Below are 22,168 nucleotides of genomic sequence, written 5' to 3'. Positions count from 1 at the left end.
ATACAAGTCACAGGGTTACATAGTGGGAGATTCCTAGAATCCTCTTCTATCATCAACTCCATCACCTGTCTCCAAAATTGCATCAGATTCAGCCCAGCCACATACCACCTCATCCTGTTTTTCTCTTCTGTAAAATTCTGGTCCATGGTTCAGAAAGCAAGACCCTTTCTGGGCTCAATTTACCATCTTCAGTGTCTCTGTGATTGCTCTAGCCACCTCAAGGGTGCCTTTTCCTATCTAGATTGGCTTCCTCATTCCTGGCTGCCAGCCCAAACTCAAGCCATCCTTCAAGTCCAGTTCAAGTTCCATTCTCTTTGTGAAGCTTTTGTTGATCTTCAGAGCCTCCAGCAACATTTCTCTCCTCTGCCCTCAGGCAAACAGATGCAATGGGATGACCAATGGATTTAGAAACAGAGGATCTCGGTTCACAATCCTGGCTCTTCTGTTTGGTTTCTGAATAATATTAGTAAATCGCTTGACCTCTTGAAGCTTCAGTTTTCTTTATCTATAAAAAGTGGTAGTTGAACTAGATGATCTCCCAAAGTCTTTCTACTTTAAATCTATAATTCTGATGTTACAGCTATAGAAAGCAGTTTAGGATGTGGACTATGTCTTATTCTTCATATCATCTCTTTCCTCCACAGGCCCTAATGTAGACAAATGTTTTTTGCTCAGCTGTTTTAGTTGCATTGAAATCTTTGGGACCCCATTTGGGATTTTCTTGGCATAGATATTGCAGTGGTTTGCCATTTCCTTCTCCAGCTCATTTTACAGATGAGGAAATTGAGGCAAACAGGGTTAAGTGACTTGCCAAGGTCACACAGCTTGTAAATGTCTGAGGCTAGATTTGAATTCGGGAAGATCAGTTTTCCTCAGGACAAGCATTCTATTCACTATGCCACCTAACTGCTCCCACAATAGTAATAACTTGTTCTTGTATAGCACTCAAAAGTTTACAAAGCAGCTTCCTGAGAACAACTCTGTGGGGCATATAGAGCAGGTGCTCAGGGAAGGTCTACAATTAAACTGTTAAATCTGGAAAAGAGAAATCAGAGTTCCTCTAGCTTCTCATGTTTTATCAGTAATAAAATTTGACTGGTTGAAGAAAGGACATGAGAGAAAGAATGACCTATCCCAAAGCCCTTTAGTTATGTTGACCATGGGTCTGAAGAATGAGTCACAAGGAAAGTGGGAGTATCCTCAGTGGTCACAAAGGGATGAAAGGGGATTAAGAATGAAGGCCTGATCTCAAAATGAATCTGAAGGAGACTCAGAGAACACAACAGGTGCTGCCAAGACTGAGGAAAGGATGGTGACGTGGGTTGGAACACAGCTGCAGACACTTGTCCAGATGAGAGCTTCCCACCATGACTCAGTGACGCATTCTCAGGTGGGGTTGAGGCAGAGAATAAATCAGGGTCAAGTCCAGGGCCAGCTCAATAACATGTTAGCATCTAAGATCTGTGGCATCAAAGTTAGTAACAAGTGGAAGAGAGAGGTTTTCTGTGAGAGAGAGAGTCTAAGATCCTTTGGACCCAAGCCTGACTGAGCTCAGAGGTAAGGAGTTAGGAGGCAGGAAAATCTCATTCTTTTTCTTTCAATTCTCTGGATTGGTTGAATGAGTATTGGGAGGAAGGATTTAGTCATACTATAGAGGGAAGGAAAGGCAACCACTGACAAAGAAGGGTAGAGGAGATTCTTAGTTGATTCTGCTTTGCAAAAATTGGAGTTAAAAAAAAAAGAAACAGCTGTTCTAAGTCTTTGTTGTATGTTGTCATTTCCTCTGGATTGAAATATATTTCTTCCCATTGAACCACATATCCCTTCCCTCTTTTCTAAATCCCATTCTCTACAAAGAAGTTCAATGATAGAAAAAAGACATCATGTCTACCAAAATATTCAAACTGGCATTTTTTTGTGGTAGCAAAACATTGGAATCAAAGTGACTATTTATTACTTGGGGAATGACTAAATGTATTGTGGTAGATTAATATTATTTTATGGTGAACTCAGAGAAAATGGGAAGACATCTATGAAGTGATGCTTACTTCACTGTGCAAAACAGAGTTCAAAATTGAGAATCTGTCATTTGTAGAACACTACAGATCACCTAGAAAGGAAGAGAACTCAAGAAGTTGAGGATACAGATCACAAGTCTAGAACAAAAGTTTGATATAGTAATGAAAGAAAGTATTATCCAGACATCTGCTGGAGTCTTCTCTGCCAAAAGCAAAGCAATGAATGACTTCTTGACTTGTTAAATGATAATTTCATTTGTTAAAAGGTGAGAGATATAACATACTAGATCAGATTCTCACTAACACAGAAGAACTGATTGGTGTGAGAGCAATGATAGGAACCTCAGGTATGACAGGTGGGCAAAGTACTGGCTTGAGAAGGCTCAGATATAGTCTTAATGAATGCCTTCTCCTAGTTCCCTATGACAAACAGTTTTCTATTAGAGTACAGGTGTCTCAGCTAGTTATTGGGACAGGAGGTTATGTTTATTGCTAAAAAATAGACATGCAACTTAAGACATCATTTTATAAAAATTCCAAGGATAATTTGTCATGTACTTGCAAAGGCTTGCCACAAACAAAAGACAGTAGAAAAAACTAGCCTTCTTTTCTTAGAGGGAAATGAACTCCCAAATGGGATCCCAACAGGGACCTGGGATTGACTGTAAGTCACACATTACTTTCAAATGAGGAATCAAAGGTTAATACCTATATACGCATATCTGCATATAAGGATTTCCCCCAATAGACCTCTGCAACAGTCCTGCAGGGAATTCCAGGTAGAGTTTAGAACTTGCCATTCATTGGGATAAGCAGGCTATCATAAAAATAAGTAAACCAGGAAAGGCCCCCAAAAGGAATTAAGCACATAGGAATGATTACTCAAGATCTTTATGCTATTATAAAACAAGCAGTCTAGATCTGCTCAAAAGTAAAATGGAAACTAACCTGGATGGCCTACGTGTGTTCTAGGGATACAACATCCATTGTGCATATGTTTTCTTCCATACTCATAAAATGCAAAGTAATATCACAAATATGAGTATGCAAGTATTCAACCATATGAAAGTTTTCTGACAAACTGGTCTGACTTGAAAAGGAACTAGTCCAGAAAACTGACTATTCTATAAGTCTTTTTTCCCCCAAAACTTAACCTTCTGTATTAGAATTGATACCAAATACCAAATCAGAAGAGTGGTAAGGAACTAGGCAATAAATGTGAAATGATCTGCTCAGGGTCATGTAGCTAGGAAGTGTCTGAGGCCAAATTTGAACCCTGGACTCACTGCCTCCAAGCCTGGCATTCTATCCACTGAGTTACCTAGCTGCTCCTCCCATAACAGTCTGAGGATAAAACAAAAATAATAATGTTTTTCCTGTGGATTTTGGGAAAACTACAGTATACAAGAAAATGACAAATAGAGAATTTCTCCAAGGGAGCACTGTGTTTAGGGTACCATCAATAGAACCTGGACAAGCCCCCACAGTGTGCTTTCTTTTAATAGTCAGCTAGAAAACACAGGTAGGTAAAAATAAGGACACTTATTAAGATGGCATAATATGAGGGGAAAAAAAAACACTTCCTTTAACCCCTCCCCCAATCTTACATGTCTTGAGCACATTCTTTAAGTACACATAGCACCAGTGAGAAGAATGGGTACCAAGAGACTACACTGATAGTAAGGAACATCTAGCAGCATGGCAGGCCCTCAAAGTCCTTTCTTTTTTGGTGTATGGTCATGCTTCTCCATCATTTACCACCTCTTTGACACAGCATCTCTGTTGGGCAGGCCATTTAGGTAGGTTCCTTGGGCTTACTGGACACTACAGTTCAACTATTAGCTGTCAGGGCTAATTCTTTCTTGAATCCATTTGTTGTATCTTTTTCCAACTGTCAGGAATCACACTTCATGTGGACTTCCCCACTGATTCTCTTTTTCTCTGTTCCATTGCTGAGTGCAGTATATTCTTTTGGGTAAGAATAGCTCTGATGCAAATTGTTAGACTGATGAAAGAAAGGGAAGAAAGGAGGAGAGAGAGAAATCCCCTCCCTACCCCTTTGTCTTTTTGTAGAGGTGCAAGAGGAAACACAAAAACTGATTGCCTCTCAATGACTAGGTTCTTCCTCCATAGATGCCTATGTTCTACACTGCTAGGGGTTACACTCTGCAATACCATCCCTGCCTTGATGTTGGGAAGAGCTGGTGAGATGGCTTTTTAAAGGCTACCAGAAGTGTGGCCTATCTTCTCCTGGATAATGGCAAAGATGCCCTCCAATTCCAACTGGGAAAACATCTTCCTACCTCCTAAAGGAGTAACAGGGTTTAGGCTTTTAAGGAAAAATTTACTCAACCTACTGTTGCCTTGCTATCTCTGTTACATGTCCCTTCTGTGATTTCATTAACTGGACTTGAGGAAAAAAATATCAGTGATCTTCCACACACCACTTTTAGCTGTACTAGAGAAAGGAAGATTGAAGAACGGAGAAAGCCATAGTTTCTGGTACATGGGACAAATATAACTAACCACAGAGGGTATACAGAGGTACTTATTTCTTCTTCTGCTTCTGCATTTTTCTGTCAAAGAGAACAAGCATTAGGTTGGAAAGGATAGAACAAAAATAGCCATCAAGGAATTAAGACCAAAGGTAAGCAAGGGATAGAATCAGAATACCTAGCTAGTTGTCAAAGATAATTTCAAGCAACCTGGCTCAGTTGAACTATTATCTTCAGGTATTGAAAAGAGATGGCCATGATAGGAACAATACTTAAACTCCTTTTTAGTAAAAAGGATTGAAAATGTCCTTGATATTTGATTGGCTCAGGGGACTTTAGTCCCCAAAGTACAAAACAACCATGAGGCGCCCCAGCTTCACTTGGAAGCATGGAGGGCAGATGATAAATAGATAACTCAGAGGCAGGGAAGCTTTAGTCAACTGAATCAACCTATGGTGTCCTTGATGCATATCCTTGTTGAATATTTTTTCCTTGCTATGGCTAAGTAAATCTCCTTTCATTAACTGTTGACTCACTTAGGAAGGTTTCTTTCTAATATCAAAATTAATCTATGAGGCAAGTGGCCTGAGTCAGGCCAAGTCCAGTGACATGTGGTAGTGCCACTAAAGCAGTGGCAGATGTGACTGCTGAACTGTCATCAATATTTGAAAGATCATAGAAAATGTCACAGGTGCCATAGGGCCACACAGGCCTGGAGAATGGCAAATACTGTCCTGATTTTCAAACTTGGTTAGAGAACAGAATCTGCAAACTCTAGCTTTAGTCTGATTTGTAGGAATGTTCTAGAGCAGATCATTGAAGAGATGGTTAGTGAACATATAGAAAAGGAGCAATGATTACAAGGAGTCAGCATAATTTCATCATGAATAGGACATGCCAGACTAACTTTATTTCCTTTTTCGTAGGATTGCTAAACTAGTAATAAAACTGGAGTCTGATTTATATATATAGTTTATCTATATTTAATCCAAGTATTTGATAAAGTATCTCAAACTCTTCTTGTTGAAAAGGTGGAAAAATCTGGACTATATGATATAATTAATGTCAAGGCAAGACAACAAATATTTACTATGTACTATGTGCCAGGTACTGTGCTATTTAATAGAGATATAAAGAAAGTCTGTCCCTGATCTCAAGTTTTATGTACAAATTCTATGTACAAACATGACTTATTCAGGATAAACTAGAAATGGTCAAAAGAAGGAAGACATTAATTCATTAAGAGGGATTGGGAAAAACTTCTTGTAGGATGTAGGATTTTAGCTGGGCCTTGAAAGAAGCCTGTAGGTGGAATTGAGGGGATGTCCTATCAATTCAGGGGGGAAGGGCAGTGAAGTGGCTCATTGTTGAGCCAAGAGAGGTCCTAGGGTCAAATCTGGCCTAGGTACTTTCTAGCAGTGTGATCCTGAGCAAGTCACTTAAAGTATAAAACAGGTAAGGGCACCTAGATAGCTCAGTGAATCAAAAGTCAGGCTTGGAGATGGGAGATTCTGGGTTCAAATTTGGCCTCAAACACTTCCTTGCTGTATGATCCTGAGCAAGTCACCCAACCCACTGCCAAAACCTTACTACTCTTCTGTCTTGGAACCAATACATAATATTGATTCTAAGATGGAAAGTAAGGACTTATAAATAAGAACTACATCAACAACAAATATAGGATAGGGAAGGAATGGTTAGAAAGCAGCTTAGAAATAATCTGGGTGTATCAGTGAGTTATCAAATTAATGAGTTAACAGAGTAATATAAGCCAAAATAAAAAAAACAACCAAAACAACAGAAGAAAACAAAAAAAGGGAAAAAAAGCCAAATACAATTTTGAGTAGCACAGTTCTCAGGAATAAGGAGGTAGTAGTTCCCCTATACATTGTCCTAGCTAGGACACTTCTGAATTATTGTGTTCAGTTCTATGTACCACAGTTTGAGAAATATCTTGGTAAACTGGAAAGTGTCCAGAGGAGAATGACCAAGATGGTGAATAGCCTTGAGTTCATATGACAACTATGGGAAGGGAAAGGAGATGTTTGGCTTGGAAAATAAAAGACTGGGAGGTGGAGAAGTGATGATAGCTGTCTTCAAGGATGTGAAGACATGTTGTTGTAGAAAAGGAATTAAACATGTTCTATTTGGCCCCAGAGGATAGAAGCAAGAGTAATAGGTGGATGTTGCAAAGGGGCAAATTTGGGCTGTATGTCAAGTCAGATTTCTCAACAATTAAAGTTTAAATGTGGAATGGTTGGCCTCAGAAGGTCATGGTTTCGTCTCCCTGGAATTCTTCAAATAGAGATCAGATGACCAAGTGTTTGTGTTAGAGTCAGAATTATTTTCAGGTTTGAAGAGAACTAAATGGCTTCTGAGGGGATGAAATATAATGCATTGGAAAAAGCAACAGCTTTGGATTCAGTGAACCTAGGTTCGAATGCTGGCTCAGATACAACCTGTGTGACTTTGGAATTGTTTACTTTCTCCAAGTCTCAATTTATTCATTTACAAAATGAGATGATTAGATCCCAAGGCCCCTTCTGTTCTTTAAATCTATGTGACCCCTTTCAACAAAGTGGTAAGGGATTATGTGTGCAAATGATTACACACAATTTCAGATGAAATAATTGTTGTCTGTAGGGTTTGCTTACCTGTCTTGGTTATTTGAAAGGGTTTCTTGTATATGGAGGGGTTTTATTTAGAAATTACTTTGATGCGAAGCCAAAGGTATTCATGAAGTTTCTTTTTTAAAATACCCTGCTCAAAGACAATTTTCTTTTAAGAAGGCTTTTCACATAGTTTTCAGTGGGACTTTAAGGGAATGGGAAGGTCCACCCTCTCCTGAAAATACTACAGCCACCTCTTCACTGCTACTTAAAATTGTACCATTACCACTTCATTTCTTTGGCTTTCTGTATGATCCTTCCTAAAATAACAACAGACTGGGAAGGTTAATACCTTAAGTCTTAGTATCATTTTGTCAAATGTTTGTTAAATCTTTCCATAGTGCAAGTTTGGAGACTGGAGAGACAAGAGACGACAATGAAGCCACTTAGAGGTGGTAGCGATGGAAAGAATAAAAAGGGGGAGACTGATGGCTAGGAAAATAAACTTTAGGTTTTAACCATTTCCTGCAGGCCTGTTCATGTTCCCCACCACATAGACAGCAGGCCTCTGTACCAGGTGGGTACCCATTCCCTGATGCTGACTGATTGACTGGAGCCATCTGGGATTGGGTCAGTGCCTCCAGTTTGCCTAGCTGGACCTCAGAGGCCCTTTCCCCCTCCTTTCAGCCAGGGAGAGAAACATGCAGTGAAGCCATGACTATCTATCTCCATGTGTGTCTCTCTCCCCACCCCACCCACCCGACTTCCCAGGGACCACACGCAGCTGCTGCAAAGCAGTCCCTGTTCGGAAGGAAAACTTACCCATGACTCACATGCCAAGAGGCTCCTAGTTTTCACCCCTGGAAAGTATGCCAGCCTCTGAAGCTTTATGTTATTTAGGGCAGGGCCACGTCTCCTTCCACCCTCACCCCTCATTTCCTCCATCCCCTCATCCCACTAAAATACCAGCTGTATGCCTTTCCTCCCACCCTTCTCTGGCTGAATCTTCTCTCCCCAATCTCCTTCCTCTCTTCAAGCCCAGGGAGACTCTAGACAACAGTCTGGGCAGTCAGCCAAGCTAGTACAAATTTGGAGGCCAGCAATAGGGTCATTACCCCAGCCTCCTCTGCAGACAGCAATTAAAGAGATGCAAAACCCTGGAGCAGCATACTACCTCCCACTAACCACAGAGGGAACCCTGTCTCTCATGCCAGGGCCCATCCCCCTCACCCCACCCCCACCCCATCCCGTCCCAGAGAGGGGCTTCTCCAGCTCTTTACATCCTCACATAGAAGCCATCTATCATGGGCTGATCTTAACAGCCATGCTCACACACGGTAGAGTGATTGGTGTGATCCACACAGGAGAACCTTGAATCTAACCTCAATGGTTCCCACTGGCCACTTTGGCTTTTTTTTTTTCTTTTTAAACCCTTACTTTCTGTCAGAATCAATACTAAGTACAGAACCTAAGGCAGAGAGCAATAAGAACTAGGCAACTAGGTGACTTGCCCAGGGTTACATGGCCAGGAAGTGCCGGAGGTCACATTTGAACCCAGCTTCTCCTAATTTCAGGTCTGGCATTCTATCCGTCTGTGGACTTTTGTTTTGAGCTTTATGGACAGAGAAAATTCTTGCCTACACTATTTGTTTACCTTTTTAACCCATACCTTCTGCCTTCGAATTAATATTAGGTATCAGTTCCAAGGCAGAAGAACAGTAAAGGCTAGGGTACTGGGGTGAAATGATTTGCCCAAGGTCACCTAGTAATGGAAGTGTCTGAAGCTACATTTGAATTCTGAACCTCCTGTTTCCAGGACTGGCTCTCTATCCATTGAGCCACTTAACTGTCTGACCCACATTGTTTTTACAATTATGCTCTGAGGACAGTGTAAACACTATCCCCATACTAAAAAAGAAAATAGGATCCCCCCCCCTAAAAATAAGTCCAATCCCTGGTCAGGCTCTTAGAAGCAATTTAATCTAACTTTATTTTACAGAGGAGAAAATTGAGTCAAAGAGATTAAGAGAGCAAAGATCAAGATTTGAACCCCATTGTCCTAACTCCAAATCAAATATTCTCTTCCATTATATTGTCCTTTTTGAGAAAATGAATATGAACATCCGATGGACTCTTGCCACCTAAGACTTATGCAAATTCTCTGAATTAAAGAACAATTAATTCTCTGAACCTTTAGGAGACAGCAGTTAATGAAAGACTATAAATGTGAGTTTCCTTTAAGTTTTGCAAAATTCTTTACATATATGGTCTTGTTTGATCTTCGGAATCCTTTTACATATGAGGAAACTGACCCTCAAAGAATTCAAGGACTCACCCAGAATCCCACAAGTGGTAAGCTGCCTGAGGTATTTCTTATTACAAGTCCAGCACACTGTCCACTCTACCATGGATGGGGAGAAGAGGGAGAAACAGAAAACCGTGAATTGGGTAAAAAAGAAATCTCAGGAGAGGGTACCCAGGTAAGAGAAGCCAGATACTCAGATTCCCCCTGGACTATGCTAGGGAAATATTAGTCACAGCTGGTGGACAGGACAAAGGGGATAGCTGGTGGCTGGTAGGTGATGACATCTCCCAGGGCTTAGGAGGCTGTTAGGGTCATACTACCCATGGGGCCAAATTTTGCTTGAAGGCCAGCCCTGTTCAGGAGGCCTATAGCTAAGGATGCTCTGGGACTGCTGCTATCCTTTGAATCATTAATTCTCTTTTAAATGCCTATGTCACTGGAGTCAAAAAACCCAAGAGTACAGAGAGAGCAAGCTGTGCTCTCCCCCCCCCCCCCCCCCCCCGCAGCTACAGTTAAAAAAACTCAAAATGTCCTCAGTCAATAAGAAGTTTCTGAGCCCCAGGTCAGGGATTGTCCAGAAAATAGGGATGGGTGGGTGATGTTCGTGTGTGTGTGTGTGTGTGTGTGTGTGTAAGCAAGAAGGGCAGGAGTGGAAGAGAGGAAGTCACAAGGGAGAGGGAGGAAACGAAGTCCATTTAAGAATGATTGGGATGGGTCCAGACAGGGAGGAGCTTTTAGGAAAAATCCTGCCTGTAGCAGAGAGAAAGAACCTCAAAGGGAAGATTGTTGCAAATTTCTCAGGGTTTTTGTGAGAGGAAAACTCTACAGTTGGGTACCATCTTCTATGCATTCCCCATCCTCTTAGTCAGTCTTGTTTAGATGTTTTTTTCAATGTTATTTCAGGAGTGTCTATCTCTTTGTGACCCCTTATGGGGGGTTTCTTGGCAAAGATAATGGGGAGAATTTACCCTTCTCCAATTCATTTTATAAATGAGGAAACTGAAGCAGAGTTAAGTGACTTGTTCACCCAGCAAATCAGTATCTGAGAACAGACTTGAACTCAAGTATTAAAACACCAATAAAGGGGCAGCTGGGTGACTCAATGGATTGAGAGCCAAGCCTAGAAGATGGGAGGTCCTGGGTTCAAATATGGCCTCAGACACTTCCCAGCTGTGTGATCCTAGGCAAGTCAAGATGGTTCCAAGAAAGAAGGTTAATGATTTAAAAAACAAAACACCAACACATTTAAATTCACAGTATTACATGATAAGTACATGAAAGAAATATAAAACTAAGTACTACCTAAAGTCTCAGGGAAAGGTGGTTAATAACCAGAAGAAACAGTGAAGGCTTCCTGGAAGAGGTGACATTTGCATCAGCATTTGAGGCCCAAAGAGGTCTGGACTTGTCAGCTATGGTATAGTAGAAAAAATATGGGCTTTGGATTTAGAAGATTTTGGTTTAAGTTTCAGTTCTGTCTCTTAATAGCATATAGTTGATTTGTAGTTTCCTCACCTATAAAATGGGGATAATATTATAACCATACAGAGTTGATATGAGGATCAAATGAGAAAATCTGTATAAATAGCAAAGGACTAAACAAATGTCAGGGAGAGCTAAGTGGTACAGTGGATAGAAGGCAGGGCCTGGAGTCAAGAAGACTCATTTTCCTGAGTTCAAATCTGGGCTCAGATACTAACTGTGTGACCCTGGGCAAGTCATTTAACCCTGTTTGCCTCAGGGTCCTCATCTGTAAAATGAGCTGGCAAAGGAAATGGCAAACCATTCCAGTATCTTTGCCACACCAGGTCACAAAGAGTGGGACACGAAAATGAAAAATGACTGAATGACAAAAATATACAAGTCACCTATTAAGCAATTCTCCAATGTCATTAAAGTTTACATACCCTTCTCCATATATAAAAAAGCCCATATATCAAAGAAAGCAAAGAAAGAGAAAAAGGAACCATATGTACAAAAATATTAATAGCAACACTTTTTATAGAGTCAAAGAACTGGAAATGAAGAGATATGTATACATCAACTGGGGAGTGGTTGAACAAATTTGTGTTTTGTGGAAAGAAAATTCTTTCACCGTACTATAGCTGACAAGTTCCAATCTCTTTGGGCCTTAATTTTCTCAAATAAAATGAGGTTAGTTAGACTAGATCATGCCCAAAGTTTCTGATATTTCTGAAGGTTGGGAAAACTTTGTGGAGGGAAGTGAACAGAACCAAGAGAACAATTTATACAATAACACTGTAAAGAAAAAATTTTTTTTAAAATAACAAACTTATCAAATATTCTGGAAGGCCAATAATCAAGCACACTATCTACCTTTTGAAAGAGAAATAATGGGTTGAGAAGTAAAAAGAAACACATATTATCAAATATGCCTCATCTGGAAATTTCTGCATATTTATTACAGGATTTTTTTTCTTTGATTTTTCTCAACAAAGACACAGGATAGATGGTAAGGGGTATCAGCAATAGGGTTTCTGAAAAGAAAAGAGGATCATTGAAGCATTTTTAAGTGCTCAGAGAATAGAAAGCCAGAAGGAAATTAAGACAAGCAGGATAGCTTTGAAAGTTAAATGTTGAATTCATAATATATTTAAAAGCAAGCTGCATGTATATATGTAATGAGTCACAGTTTCAAGTAAAATCCTTATTTTATGTCCTACTTTATATCTGAGTGCTCATTTTATTTTGGTAATGGTATGGTAATTTCAGAATTTTTTAAAAAGCACTATTATTATTACTTTTATTTTTGTGCAAAATCAAACAGCTAGATAGTAGCAGAGAAAAAGAAAAGATTGGGATGAATAGAAGCCAAGTTGAGATGAGGTCTTTTGTGGACTCAAAAAAGGCCCAAATTAAAAGAGGATGCTTCTTGTAGCACAGAATCATCTGTGTCAATGGATAAGACTTGGTGAAATTAGAATTTGTACCTTGAGTGTACAGGTGAAAAGGACACAGTTCAACATAGAGGGTAGGTTGGGACTAGGAAGAAAAACTAGATTTCTGGGAAAGCTGGGTCAGGAATATGGTTACTAAAACACATTCTATGTCCAGCCTGATCTTTCTCACCCTATGGTAAAATAGTTTCTTGAATTCTAAACAGCTGAGCTGTTTCAGTGCCTTGCCATCATAGAGGAGAAAGCGAAAACAAGAGGGCCAATAGGAAAGTGTTTCCAAGGAAATACCCTCCCCTCCATTTGGGTCTTCTGCGTGGCAAGGAGAATAACCACTGGCCAAAGAAGAAAGGCTGACATTCTCCCCTTACTCTGCCTTTCTTCTCAGTTTCATCACACTGTTTAAGAAAAACGGAAGCAAACAGGAACAAGGAATGGCAACTAAGAACCAGTCCCTTTCCAAAGGGCAATAAAGAGCTTTATTGCAACCTGTTGGGAGCCCTAAGTCTCAGGACCAGGTTGAGCAGAGACCAAAATCCTCTGGTTGAAATTGCCAGGCTCAGTTGGTCATGGTTTTTCTCTATCATCCTCCATTAGACTGTGAACTTTTTAAAAACCCTTATCTTCTACCTTAGAATCAATACTGTGTATTGGTTCCAAGGCAGAAGAGTGGTAAGGGCTAGACATTGGGGCTTAACTGAGTTGCCCAGGACCATACAGCTAGGAAATGTCTGAGGTCAAATTTGAACTCAGGACCGCCTGTCTCAGGGCCTGGCTCTCAATCTATTGAACCACGTAGTTACCCCCTTATGAACTTCTTTAGAGCAGGAACTTGCCAGGGGACAAAGTAGTTGTTTAATAAATGTTTATAGACTGACTGACTGACAGACTTAGTGACCTCTCTTGGTTGGTCTGGGACCAAACTTAGTTCTAACTGATGGTGGGCCAGTTCATGTGGTGATTGAGTAATAGCAGACTATAGAAGCCACCAAGATAAGCCCAGAGGCAAGGCAGAGGAGCAGGGGCAGTTCTTCTCAAGCATCTCATCCTCCAAGAGGTGATAAGCAAAGAACATTGGAAGAGAAATGCCTTAAGACATCTCTCTCTTCACTAAACTTACTGTTTGTGGCTCTCACTAAAATTGATGAACTTAATCCAGCTCATCAAAGGAGACTTGATAAAATGGAGATGGAGATTTTTTGGAAGCTGCTTTTGGTCCATGGACTCAACTATTCATTCAGGATCCAATTGCCTATAAAATAAAGTATGAACTTCTTAACCAGGCAGTTATTCAAAGCTCTCTGTGATTTAGCTCCAATTCTATCTACCTATATTCTCCCAAGTAAATCAACCCTTCTAGTCATACTAATTTCCCTTTTGTCTTGTGGAAGTATGTTCCATATTCCTTTTTCCTCACGTTTGCCTATAACATTTCCCCCAACCTGGAACTCTGCTTCTGCAACTACGTAAACTCTACCTACTGGTCTAGGATACTTCCTAACTATATGTAAGTCATTTAACCCCCATTGCCTGACCTTTACCACTCTTCTTTCTTGGAAGCAATACATAGTATTGAATCTAAGACTGAAGATAAGGATTTAAAATTTATAAATAAATTCTACCTATTACTGAAGACCCAAATCAAGTCCTACCTCCTCAGTGAAATAAGCCTTTTAGCCTAAAATAATTTAATTTCCCCCTGAACTCCCATGGACAGAGTAGATACTCAATAAGTGCTTATTGATTGGCTGACCACCACTCATTTGGCATTGATTATATGCTAGTATCATTACTGACATAGGTACATTTCAGCAATATGGATGAAAATGTATTCATCGCCTGTTACAAGGAAACACTGTATAGGCTTAGAGATAAAAAGAGGAATAAGATATTGTCTCATGCTGCAGGGATTTTCCCTTGTATCCTCCTAGACTATAAGCTTCTTGAGGGCTGAGAATTAAAAAAAAAAACCCTTATCTTCTGTCTTAGAATGAGTACTGTTTTTTGGTTCCAAGGCAGAAGAGCAATAAAGGCTAGGCAATTGGGGTCAAGTGCCTTGCCCAGGGTCACCCAGCTAGGAAGTCTGCAAGGTCAGATTTGAACCTAGGACTTCTCGTCTCTAGGACTAGCTGGAAATCCACTGAATCACCTAGCTGCCCCTGCTGAGACAGTTTTTTTTATACTTCTTATCCCTCTTTGTACCTAATTCACCACTGGATACAAAGCAAGAGAGACTCACTAAGTGGTATGTGATAATGGAAAGAGCCTCAAACTTGGAATTAGAACACCTGCTTTCTAGTCTTGACTTGATCACTAATAGCTACATGTAACCTTGGGCAAGTCCGTTTTATTTCTTTGGACCTTAGTTTCCTGTTGTATAAGAAGGTTAGACTAGATAGTTGCTACCATTCCTTCCATATGTTCCAAATGTGTCATTTGATTGAAAAAGAGGAGGGTCTTTCCTAGAACTGAGATGTCCCCAATGCAGCTCCTTTACCTAAACACAGACTAGGAAGGGAGGTTCCACTGTGGCTTAATTCTGACAGGAAGATGGGTCTGGGATACCTACCGCAGGGGATCTCAACAGTGAGAGTTCTCATCCTTCATAACTTGGAGCACTGTTTCTTCTTCCTCCCCCTAGCCCCCACTACCTTCCCCAAGATATATGTAGAGAGGCTGTTGGGAGGGCATTTGGGGGAAGAATAAGGCAAACCTGGATCTCCTGAGTGGGTACAGAAATGGGTAAGTCACTACATGCCTACAGGGCTGTTATGAAGTAACTGCTTTGTACATCTTCAAGTGCTACATAAATGTAAGTTATTGATACAAATCCTCATCGCCCTCCCACCCCCCCCAACCGGAGCAAGGAACAATTATTAAGCACATTTTGTGCCTAGAGCCCAGTTTTAATAGAGGCATGTGGCAGGTACACAGATGAAGCAAAGTAGTGTATCAGAGAGAGCCAGAACAAGGTCATATATGAGATACTGGCGACAGGTCATCCTAGGTGTTCATCTCTCTTGGCATCTTGGGTATGCCACCTTTGAATTTACCTACACATTTCCCTTGCTCTCCCACCCAGGGCAGTTTGTGCATATGTTATACCCCTTCCTCCCTGCACACTATGCTTCCCACCACCACCCGCCCCCGGGTGTGCAGGCACTAGAGAGTTGTGCTGGGGTTTTGTTGCTTTCCATGAGGAGATCATTAACAAGGCTTATTTTTAAATCGTAATTGCAAAATGTAAATGCTCCCCAAACTGATGTGTAATTGCTACCCCCTCCACCCCAGCCCTTCCTCTTCGGTGCCAGCTTCACAAGGAGAGAATTAGAAAATAAAAAGGGGGTGGATTATGTAAGCAAAACGTTTTTTAAAAAAAGAGAGCGAGAGCGCTGAGAATGTAAGCAAGACAGCTGGTGGCTTCTCTGATTGCCACACACACACTTCCCAGCATTAGCAGCAAAAAAAACCCCACCCTTGCCAATTGTGCCCATCAAAGGCACAGTGTCAACTGTAGAGTCTCCAGAACAGACTGTACAGACGCATAATGGACAAAGAGGGGGACATGAACCATTTGATAGGGGACTGATATTGACTGCTTGGAGAGGAGAGAGGATTGGTAGATTCAAATGTCTAAGGTCCCCCCTCAGAGGGGAATGAGGGCTGTCCCCTAGGCTCTCAAAGCATCTCAATTTTCTTCAAAATCCAGAAAACTCTGGGAAGTAGGCACCTTTCCTGATACAGTTTCCTCAGGGTGCCAATTTTCTGTACCTTCTTTCTGCTTCCTGTACTTCTCAGTCTCCGTTACAGCACATCACACCAGTTTGCCATATTTGTGTACCAATGTGTCATGAAAGAAAAAGTCTAGATGTAGAATGAGGAGAGAAAAAATGTCTTGATTTCCCGTTCTAACATTTACTAGCTTTGTGTCCCTGGGCAAGTCACTTAACCCCCTGAACTACATATTATGGAGATAATATTTGCACTTCCTGCCTTACAGGGTAGATATGAAGCAACTGCTTTGTAAATCTTCAAGTGCTACATAAATGCAAGTTATTGATATTAATACTTATCTCCCCCTCCGCACCCCCCAAAATCATGTAACACAAAAACCTAAACAAAAAAGTCTGACCCAGTGGATATGAGTGCTGTATTTGAATCTCAGCTTTGACACCTAAATAATTGTATAATCTTGGGCAGAAAACTTCATATCTTTAAGCCCTGATTTTCTCATCTGTAAAATGAGTTGGTCGGACATCAGAGGCCCCTTCTAGTCCTCAAATGCTTATATATGAATTTTTGAATATCTAAGGGAAATGGCCAGACTGGATGAAAAACAAGCTGGGGATAACCTGATAACATTTTCCAGTTTTCCTGCCTTCAATTCAGCCCTCAGCTCAGGAAACCATAAACACTCAGCAGTATCCTCTTTCCCTCCTAAATTTCACGTCTTCCCTCTTAACTTCTGGAGAAAAAAATGGGTGTCATTGTTTGCTCAAACCCTTTAGGTCCTAGACATGAGGATCTGTGGTCCCATATTTGGGTTCATGACTGCATTAACCCAATGTCTTGTCTTTTTCTTGCCTGGGGACATAGAGTTGCCCTTGGAACTGGAGCCTGGCCCAGGGCTATCTTTTTCCTGGCTCTTCCACAAGGTAAACTCTGATCCCTTCTTCCAGGGAAACCAGACAAGGCCTTTGAGAACAATGGGGCAAGGGGCCCAAATTGTAGTTGTATTATATAGGATCACAAGAGGAAATGATGCTGAGATTCTGGAAGTGCTTCATAGGAGTCCAGGGCAGATGGGAATGGGGCACAAGAGAGCTGGAGAATGGGGAGTCAGTCTCCCGGTCCCACTCTCAAGCTTCTATTTGCTAATCAAGTCTGGCTACAGCAATGTCCTCTGTGTTGTTAGCTTCTTCTTCTTCTTCTCCTTCTCCGTCTCCGTCTCCGTCTCCTCCTTCTCCTCCTTCTTTCTTCTCCTTCATCATCATCATCATCATCATCACCATAATTAAACCAAAACTTACAAAAGTGTCTACATAGGGTAGTCTGCAAAACACTGGAGATATAGAAGAAATGCAAGATACTGTTTCTTTCTTTGAACTTCTTAAAATTTTGTTCAGGGGCTTCCAAAGTGGAGGCTACTTGACCACATGACCATGGTGTATGATCTCACCCTATCCACAACAGCTAACAGAGAATCTGAGTCTCAACACAACCACAAGGACCTTACACACATTATGGCTGAATACTTACTTCCCTACTCAGCTCCCTGCCTCCACTGTGTAATTTCTTAAAATAACCACTTCCTATTCCAGCTATCATCTCCCTAGGGCCATTATACCCTAATTCCTACCCAGGCCCCCAATACAGCCAGTGCACAGGTGCCACTGGGCCCATCCCCTGGATCTGTTCCTACTGTATTCACCCCCTAACCTTCCTTGACCTCAAGGCATCCCTTGGAGTTACAGACTGCACCCCAGTGACTGGGAGAGCCCTACCGGCTCCATCTCTGTTCCCCATGGGACAATGTGAGTCAGAACTATAGCACACATATAATGAGGGCCTGAACCAAGATTTTATTGATAAAGAAAATTCCCTCTACTAATGCGAAATAACATCTTTGTAATTTATAATCAAGCGAGTTGACTAGAGCAGTGGAATCAAATTCAAACAGAAATAAGGGACTCTAATCTATAAATAAGGATCCTTATAGGCAGCATATTGAATTAATTTAAAATGTAATATTATCCATGTTTTAATGAAATTTTTATTTTCTTAAATATCTTCCAATTACATTTTCCCCTTTAAAACTCTTACTTTCTATCTTAGTAATAACTCTAAGACAGAAGGGCAAGGGCCAGGCAAATGGGACTGAGTGACTTGCCCATAGTCACAGAGCTAGGAAATATCTAAGGTCAGATTTGATCCCAGATTTGAAACCAAGTCCTCCTGAATCCATGCCTGGCACTCTATCTACCGAGCCTCCTAGTTACTCTCCAATTGCATTTTTTTTTTCAAACTCTTATCTTCTGTCTGAGGATCAATACTGTGGCAGAAGAGTGTTAAAGATTAAGCAGTGGGGACTTGCTCACGGTCTCACAGCTAGGAAGGGTCTGAGGCCAGATTTGAACCCAAAGACCTCCCATTTCTAGGCCTGGCTCTCAATCTCATCTAGCAACCCCATCCCAATTACATTTTAATCTGACTTTGCTACACTTAGGAGTATCTCTTGCCTTGGAAGGTCTGACATCTTGTGGCACTTAGAAGTTAAATGACTTTCCCAAGATCATACACAGTCTATTTATATTAGAGGCAGGGTTGAACACAAGGCCTTCTGGAGTCCAAGGCTAGCTCTCTAGCCACTAGGCCTTTCTGCTTGTATCTATATCTATATAAATATATATATATATATATACACACACATATATAATTTAGAAATCAACATCTGTTGCTGGCATATGCTCAAAAATCTTTCATTAATTATAACTGACCAAAAATGTTTGGAGACAACTAATTGTAGAGAAAAAAATGAATGAAACTGTAACTAGTGATAGGAATAGTCAATGTGGAAAGGGCTATGGAAAGATAAGACCATTAATGGATGGTGGTAAAGCTCTGAATCTGGGCATCACTTTGAAATACAAATTATAAAAATAAAGTGATTAGAATTTCCATGTCCTTTGATCCCAGGATTCCACTACTAGGCTTATATCCCAAGGAGGTCACTTATAAGAAGAAAGTCTCTAAACACACCAAAATATTTATGGCAACACTTTTTGTGGTAGTAAAGAGTTGGAGACAAAACAGATGCCCATCTAATGGGGAATGACTAAACATATTGTGGCACCTGAATAAAATGGTAAGGCTGGGGTATCAAACTCAAATAGAAAGAGGGGTCGCTACATTAGACATAAAGTTCTCTGATGCTGAACACTGACTTAGACACGTTAACATTATCTGTGCCCTAATGAATTTTTATTTACTTTTGTTAAATATTTCCCAACTATATTTTAATCTAGTTCAAGCCACACTTGGAAGTATTGCCAGCTGCAATGTAATACAGGTTGGCCTCACATCTGATATTTTTGCTTTAAGAAACAATGTATATGATGAATACAGAGAAGCATGGGAAAGTTTAAATAATTGATGAAGAAAGAATAAGCAGAACCAAGAAAACAACATACACAATGATGACAACAATGCAATTAGAAAAAGTAGCCACAAAATTATCAAAAGTAAACGTTGCAACATTATGAAGACAAAGTCTGGGTCCAAAGAAGAGATATGAGATGATAACTGCATGCACCCACCCCGAGATAGGGCATTACATATCTTTTCGGATTTTTTCAATGTATTGGCCAGTTGTGACCAGTCCATCCCCCCCTTCCCTCTTTTCTTAAAACACACACACACAAGCAATTAGTTACATATTTTGGCTTTCTAGAAAGGGGCAGAGGGATGCATATTGGTAGAAATTCTGGTGATGTAAAAAAAAAGACATCAATAAAAATGTATTTCAAAAATAGACTAGAGGCAGCTAGGTGTCCCAGTAGAGAGAGTGCCAGGCTAGTAGTCAGCAGGACCTAGGTTCAAATCTGGCTTCAGATACATCCTAGCTGTGTGACCTTGGGGAAGTCACTTAACTCCATTTGCTTAGCCCTTGCTTTTGTGTCTTAGAGTTGTTACTAAGACAGAAAGCAAGGGTTTAAAAAAAATAAAAAATAGATTGAAAGTTCCTTCCCCCCTTTTTAAATTTAGAATATTTTTCCATGGTTACATGATTCATGATCCCTGCCCCACCCTGCTCTTTCCTACCCTGCTCTCGAATCAAAAAAGCAGTTCCACTGGGTTATACATCTATCATTGTTTAAAACTCATTTTCATGTTATTCATATCTGTAGTAGCGTGATCCTTTAACATCAAAACCCCTAGAATGAAAGTTCTTAACATGTCACTTGAATTTCATAATTCTGAGAGAGAGAATATATAAGAACCAACCAACCAAAGACAGGAATTGTTTCTTATTTATACTTAAATCTCTTCTGAACCATCTAGCACCATCTACCTAGCATAGATGATGCTCAATAATGAAAATTTTTCATTTTACAATTGAAGAAACAGAAGTCCAGAGAGATAATAAAAAATAAAGGCAGAAATTTGAACCCAGTTTTTTTTTTAATTTTGTCTGTTGTTTTCTATACATCAAAATCCAAACACGTTATAGATAATAAGTAGCTTCTTTTTATATAGTATTTTATATGTTTTAATTCATTTGAGAATGAAGTATTATAATTATTTTATTATTTATTAGATTATTAATGAGTATTAGACTTGAAATCAGAAAGGCTACATTCAAATCCTGTTCCTGACATTTATTAGCTGTGTGACCCTAATCAAGTCATTTATCTGCTCTCTGCCTCAGTTCCCTCATTTGTAAAATGTAGCTATGCATTTTAATAGCACCTATGATAAAGAATTTTAGTGAGAATCAGAGATAACATAAAGCTCTTTGCTAGTATTAAGAACTATGTAAAAGCTAACTGTAAATTACTACTACTACTAGTCCTAGTACCATTTTATAGTTAAAGATATTGAAGCCCAAAGAAGTTGTGATTTGCCCATGATCATTTTGCCCATTAGAGTCAGTCTGGGTATACAAGTTCAGGTCCCTCCTGATTCCAAGCACAGTGATCTTTTTAGTGGACCTAACTGAGTGTCATCCTAGACTCTTAACTCTCATCCCTAATATCCAGTCCTGTCATTTTTATCAATCAATAAACATTTATTAAGTGCCCACTATGTGCCAAGCACCATGCTAAGCATAAGGGACATAAAAAGAGCCAGACAATTCCTTCCTTCGAGGAACTTAGAATCTAGCTCTCAAACATCTCTGCCCCCTTCTTTCCTTCAACACTGACATCCCTCTGTTTGAACTATTTCAGTGGCTTCCTGGTTGAATTCTCTGCTTTGATTCTCTCCCTACTCTGGTCTAGTCTCAGCTGTTGAATTAATTGTCCTAAAGCACAAATCTGATCATGTCCCCACCCCTGGCCATATACATATCCAGTAAATTCCAGTGGCTCCTTATTGCCTCCAAAAATAAATCAAATCCTCTATTTGGCTTTTAAAGCTCTCTATAACTTGGGTGTCTCCTTTCCAATCCTCTTATACTTTACACCCCCAAGGACTCTACAATCTAGGGACCCCAAACTCCTTGCCATTCACACTAGTCACTTTATCTCTGGACTCGAGACATTTTCACCTGATGTCCCAGACTCTCTCCATCTCTACCACTTAGCTTTCCTGGCTTTCTTCCAGCCTCAGCTAAAGTCTTACCTTATGAAATAAGCCTTTCTCAATCCCCTTTAATGCTATCCCTTCCTTCTCTTGATCATCTCCAATTTATCCTGAAAGTCTTGTTGTTTAAAGTTGCTTGTATAAGCTTCTACAGAGCATAACAGTCTTTTGCCTTAGTATTTCCAATCATTCGCATCCTACCATATAGTAGCTGCTTGTACATGCTTGTTGATTGTTGACTGTTGACCACACCTCCAAGTCATGCAAATCAATAAATATTTTAAAGGATCTACTATGTCCAAGGAATACAGCCAGTAAGTACTAGTTGAAGAAGAGCGCATCACTGCAGGCTGAAGACAAAGCTCTAGACACCCTTGAGCGTTTGGAAACCTTGCCCTCATTCAGGATGGATGCTTGTGCTCCAGCTGGAAAATCCTGCTTATTGACTACACTTTGGTCTGGTCCACAACTATGTTGTACACTCTGTAAGCACAATATTTTTGTTCCTTTTTAAAAATATATT

The 22,168-nt window shown here is 40.2% G+C and overlaps 1 protein-coding gene across 9 annotated transcripts in view; it reads right to left on the bottom strand.

The window, feature by feature from the left end:
- The window catches only part of PKNOX2 (PBX/knotted 1 homeobox 2), a 429,286-nt gene that overhangs the window by 128,852 nt on the left and 278,266 nt on the right, over nt 1–22,168 (bottom strand). Inside the window, exon 4 of one of the 9 annotated variants that reach the window (XM_056794566.1) lies at nt 13,463–13,594. The exons of the other annotated variants lie outside the window; for them this stretch is intronic. The gene's annotated coding sequence lies outside the window, so the exon portion shown is untranslated. The remainder of the gene's footprint in view (nt 1–13,462; nt 13,595–22,168) is intronic. 9 annotated transcript variants of the gene reach the window in all.

The sequence above is a fragment of the Monodelphis domestica genome, chromosome 4, assembly GCF_027887165.1.
Source record: "Monodelphis domestica isolate mMonDom1 chromosome 4, mMonDom1.pri, whole genome shotgun sequence".
Taxonomy (NCBI): Eukaryota; Metazoa; Chordata; class Mammalia; order Didelphimorphia; family Didelphidae; genus Monodelphis; species Monodelphis domestica.
This window is presented reverse-complemented; position numbering and strand designations above follow the sequence as displayed.